This window comes from Lates calcarifer, linkage group LG6, assembly GCF_001640805.2.
Source record: "Lates calcarifer isolate ASB-BC8 linkage group LG6, TLL_Latcal_v3, whole genome shotgun sequence".
Classification (NCBI taxonomy): domain Eukaryota; kingdom Metazoa; phylum Chordata; class Actinopteri; family Centropomidae; genus Lates; species Lates calcarifer.
The window spans coordinates 4,265,487-4,271,486 of NC_066838.1; positions in this window are offsets into that span (position 1 = coordinate 4,265,487).

Below are 6,000 nucleotides of genomic sequence, written 5' to 3' on the forward strand. Positions count from 1 at the left end.
ACAGTATTTGCAGCAATATGAATTTATCATTAGCTTATATCTTTGGATAAGTTAATATCATAAAATTGACAAACAAATCAGACACCTCCTCTTATTTTTATAACCACTGCTATAACAGTTCACAGGGGAAGGTATCACGTTGAATGTTAGTTAAGGTAAGGCCTTTGGGATTCCTGGTTTTAGTGCACAGTGTAGTTGTTGTGTAAGAACTAACATAAGTGATATAATTGTTGCATACATCTTCATTGTTCAGATTTCAGAGCTATCTGTCAGCCTGGGGCAGTCCAAATAGGTGTGACTGGACCGTTCATCTGGATGCACCAGTGGGTGTGTTGGCTTCATGAACGGAATATGAGCACCCGATCAGCTTCCAACAAACGTGTGAAAAGCAAATAGATGAAAAAAAGCAAGTTGTATTATATATTCACATACTGTTACGATAGAAGATGACATGATTTATACATTGGCTTGCTGTTCCAACAACAGTCCAACAGCTCTTCAATTTGCACTCATTGTGAGATTTGTGCAGCATTTATTATATTTATTTTTTTGTTTGGTTTGGCTCACAACAGTGGTAGTAGAATAAATGATCCTTATTACCACAGTGTAAAAATACTCAATTAGAAGTAAAATTCCTGCATGCATGCATTCTAAGTAAGCTAAATTTTAAGACTGTAGTCCTTGAGGCTGAGGTAATCTAACTACTGTGCATTTTTGGACACGGTTGAATCATCAACTGGGCCTCAGTGGTCCCAGTAGCCCCTGCTGGTCTTTAAAAAGTAGCTTTAAGATACTAAACTAAACTTGAATCCTCATCAGTTTCAGTATGAGCAGCTGAAATTATTTATGAGGTGTGTTACATAACAATCTCTCCAGGGGTATTTTGTTGCCCCCACACCCACTGCCCCCCACCCATGCCTGGTTAGGCACCAGCCCCCCTGTTACCCCTGAGTCCAAATAAGTGCATAGAACTATACTGATGGAAAGATGGATTAATCTATGAATCACAAACAATGACAAGTGTTAAAAGAACTGAAGGGCTTCTATAGTGTGTGAGGGCACAGAACAATAACCACCTCAGTACTTTCACTGTCATGTTTTAATCAGACTCACCCAACACAGTTATTACAGCTTGTGCTCTTTTCAGATTGGTGCCTGTAGGCAAGGCTTGTTTTTACCACTGCCAACAGAAAGCAGGTTCAGGCAAAGTAGAAGCATAACTCACTAAGTTTGAAACAAGTCAGGTTTGACTCCCTTTAAAAAAATGAAAGTGGCCTTTAAAGGGGTTACAGGTAGATTTAGTTCTTGTCGGAGCCTGTCTTTATGGAAACGCTCTTGGTGCAGTAGGGAGTGGTACGAAAGCCAAAAAATGATCAAAGACTGATTTTTAAAAAAAATTAATCAGTGAATAGCAGTTAATAGCAGTGAATAATACAACACACACATCCATCTTCAGCCAATTTCCATTGTGTTTACAGAGCTGCTTTTCTAATCAAAGAGGTAAAAAAACATAATACAGAGTGGTATGGGCATGTGGTGTTGGTGCTTGTTTGTAGGTGTGTGTATGGGTGTGACAGGGCGTGGAGACATAAATAATAAAAGATTGTCACAAGGGACTCCACTCAAAATGCTGAAAGCATCTCTGCTTCACTATCACAGTGGACACCTCAAACATCCACTGAGGTGCAAAAGCTTTTTGTTCACATTTCTCACACTTAGCTTTCAGCTGATATAACACCATTAAGGGTGTTTTTCCTTTAGGCAGTTACCTTTTCAGACTGAGGTAAGATTCCTCTTTACAAAGAGTGCATCAGAGATAAGAAAGACTAGTGATACAATGGGATGCTTTAAAAGAGACTCCTTGTTAAAGTGCTTGAAATTTTCAGGAAAGGTACAGTCTGTGAAGTGATGCATCATACATTTCCCACATGATGGGAGTCAACTGTAGATGCTTCATGAGAGTAACTGGTTGCTTTTTTACACTTAAAATCACCGTTCTGCAGGAAGAAAATCACAGCCTCATGACTAACACCAGACTTTACAAGCTGCCAAAGAAATAAGTGGCTCATGAGCTTTGTTGACGTTAAGGTATTAGTGGTGTTTAGTTCCCATGAGACGGATTGGAAAAACAAGAAGGAGGAGACTTGCTCTGCATATTTAAAAAGAATCAATAGTCAGTCTAGATGTTTAGTATCAAATGTCCCCACTGTAGTTCAGTTCATCATCACTGGTTGTTAAACCCACCACTGTGGTCTAATCTGCATATTTACACAGCATAACAGTGTTTGAATGTGATCCAGAGTCATTTGAGAGATATAATAAGGATTAGGGAAGACAATCCTGGGGTGTCAGTCCTGGGTTGCAGTCTGTCATGCTGACTGAAGTTAAGGCCTGCAGTCATTGAAACAGGTGATACCATTTCTTCTGTAATGCATTGCCAACCTCAGACTTTCAAAGTCTTTCAAAGTTTCCAGATTCCATAAAATTGTATGAAATATGAACAATACAGTTTACAGTGGAATATTCCATGTAATGCAACGATGCCATACAAAAATATTGAGTTTAAATATTTCATTCAATATAAACCTAATAATTAGTGTCAGGTTTGACATTTTAAATGGAAGTACAAGCTGTCAGAAAAGGGCTGCTCAGTCAGCGAAAGTGACTCCACAGCAATGCAGTTTATTGCTCTCCACCTGTAGGTAAATCTCGCTGACCTTTTCAGAATGTTTGAGAGGTGGAATAAGCGGAACAAGTTATGGAGAAGAAACAGAGAACGAAAATTCCACTGTACTCATTTCAGAAGTGCTAAGAGGTGTGGCTTTAGCTTGAGGTGGTTGTCATTCTTTTCTGACAAAGCTGGCCTATTAGTTGCCCAAGGAAACCAAGCCTTAGCCTATATGTGGCATGGAGAGAGCAGAAATCAAAATTGACCATAAATCAGTCAATCACCACTTTAAGAAGGCAAATGCCAAGGTAAATAACAAAAAGTGAAAGATGATGGGCTGAAATAACAACACTGACTATTTGCATTGCTTAGAACAGATTATGCAGCATAAACTATACCTATTTTTGAAACTATATTATTACTCTGCTATTATTTGGATATAATTAAAAAAACATATTTTAATTCTTTGTGCAAAATCATGAAACTGCACAGCTTGGGCCTTTGTGATAATATCTAATTATGTCCTAAAACAGTTTACTAAAAGTTGGATAAGTATTCCTATAGAGGCCCAATAATGATGTTAAATAATATTTTGACTTATTATTAGGTCTTGTGGTAGTATCAGATGCCAGTGTACTTTAAATTATCTTTAGATGTGACTCTTACACAAGCAAAGAGCAGATGCTCAAGATTGCTTGACATTGTCTTATGTATATTGTATCTGCTCAGGCTAAACTCGGATATTTGCCCTAAAATGTTTGAGAAACACAGTTTACATTTTCCCTATTTATGATCAGTCAAGTGTGCAACAGGTTTGAGAATGCAAAGAGTAAATAAATGCATTTGCAAGAAAATGCAGTCCTTGTGCTCTCACTTTTCTCTGGGGAACGTCATCACCATGCAAGTCACCAATGAATGTGTGGTCACACAGTGGGGTCACTATATCTGCTGAAGCTGAATACAGGGCCATGTCCTTGATTCAGATTTAACTGGGAAAGCTTGTTCACCAGGGTAATTCACACTTGATTTAACCATGGGAAAAGCATCTCTATAAAGCACCTTAGGTGCAGACTGCAGGGTGAGTTCCAGCTATTTATTTCAGCTTTCTATACTCAACTGAACCATTTGCCAACATCAACAAACAGAAGGATGAAGAGACACATAAACAATGCGTCACTATGAATCAACTCTATGAACAACTAGTGAGATCACTCTATGAAAGCAGACTTCTACTGACTACTATGTTTGTGCAGTTGTGTTTTACGCAACCTGCAAAAATAGGTCACCGAGAGAGCACTGTATGTGCAGAGCATGATACAGAAATTCCACCTGCAACTTCAAGTGTCTACTTTATACATGTATAATATGATAGCAGTTCATTAGTGCTAGGTGATACAACCTGAAATTATAGCACGACTGATACTGGATTTGTGAGACCCAAACAGATATCAAAATGTGAGAGCATAAATTATGACAAAGACACACGATGAGTGGGTCATTTCACTGTATAAAAATCAATTTGTCATTGGTGTTTTGTGGGCAAAATGACCTCAAACCCAGTTTACATATATATAAAGAGATGATTTCAGCTCTTGTCTCCTTCTCTTAGTCCTTGGGTACTTTTTGGTTTGTATTTGCATTTGTTTTTTCTAAGTTGAACTACTAAGTGGTTGTGATCCTACCTCTGTCTAAAGGAAATCAACCACACTACCAGTCAAAGTATCTATTATTTGCTGTAAGTAGCTCAAATAAACTGATGTTAACAGCAAGCACAAATGTATTAGTTATTTGTACTTTGCACAGTTTGTTTTTGCTTATTCCACAATTTGGCTTGTAGGTTCTTGGATAATTAACTCTACAGTAGCAGTTTTTTTACTTGTGAGTAACAGCTCTAGAGCATAACAATAAAGCCAGTGTGATCTCATAAACAACAACAACGAAAGTTGCACATAAATCAGCATTGTTTTCCTGTGATTGGCAGTGGAGAATGCACATCTCAAGTGCCTTAATGAAACAAAATTATATCACCAGGCTCATCCAACCACATTCATCCAAACTGGACTATGAACTCAGAACCTACAGACTTACAGAAGCTACCATTGTGTGTGTACATACTGTACCTTTGAAGATGTCACCTCACGCACCCTGAGTCATTTCAAGGAATGACATTGTGACAGCTTGGAATGGAAATCATAAAAAACACTGGTGTGTTGATAAAATGTACCCAAGCATATCAGAAAAAACTCAAACTGCTACTAAGTGATACAGAAAAACACCATCTGAAATAATAATCTGCCCCAGGTATCGCAGTATGTGGACTTTCGCAGTAAATGTACATCCACTCTCATGGGTGAAGCACAGCCGCAGGGCAGCCTGCTCTATAGGCATGCACTGCAGTTTAAATATGCAGCTGCTAGTGACAAGAATTGTATTATATAACAGATGAACTCTGGCAAGTTGCCTGATGCTCTGAGAGATGGCAGGTATATAGACTCCCTCTCCGTTTCACTCATACATGCACTGCACACTCAAAATGAATACTTTGTGTGTGCAGTTTCAGGCAGTGTCAGGACATATGTAATATGATTTATGATACTGAACATAGCTATCAGAATGCCTTAGTTATATAAGCCTGTACATTTTGGTGTGATCCAGCAAGTATTGTGGAAATTCAATGACTATTACCTTCATTAAATCTGCTTCAAATGTTCTTAAAGCAGTTATAATTGATCGTGACAACAAAATATCAAACGGCAATGTTAAAACAGTGTGACAATGTGAAGGGAGTCACCAGTAGAGATGAACCTACAGAGAGTTATCAGCCAAATCTGCAGCTCCCCTCAGCTTTACATTGAGTATCAGGTTGTTATTTAGTGGTCCAGCCCACAACACACAACTACGGTTTTGCTACACTCTTATGGTTCAAATAGAATTGGTGGGTGTTTCCAGTAGAAAAGAAAAGAAAAAAAAAACTTCTGAAAATAACCCATTGTACACTACCTGTCGATGGATTTTTCTCACAGGAGTTGGTAGGGACCAAAAGCTGAGCTAAAAGATTGAATATTGTACTTACAATTGCCAGTTGGCCAGTAATCCCACTGAAAATGAATGGTAATGGTGCACTGTAACCACTGGATCTGAAACTTTTTTTTTTTGTCTGTACAACTGAGTGCAACACCATGAACGCCTTCAATAGGAATACTGCCAAAAAGAGTGCATTGTTCTCCTCATTTGTGCAATTTTGTTACACACACTGCACGTCCGTACACATATGCATGTCAGTTTTGTTAGAACAAGAGAATGCATTCATCACACTAATAGATATTATGTTT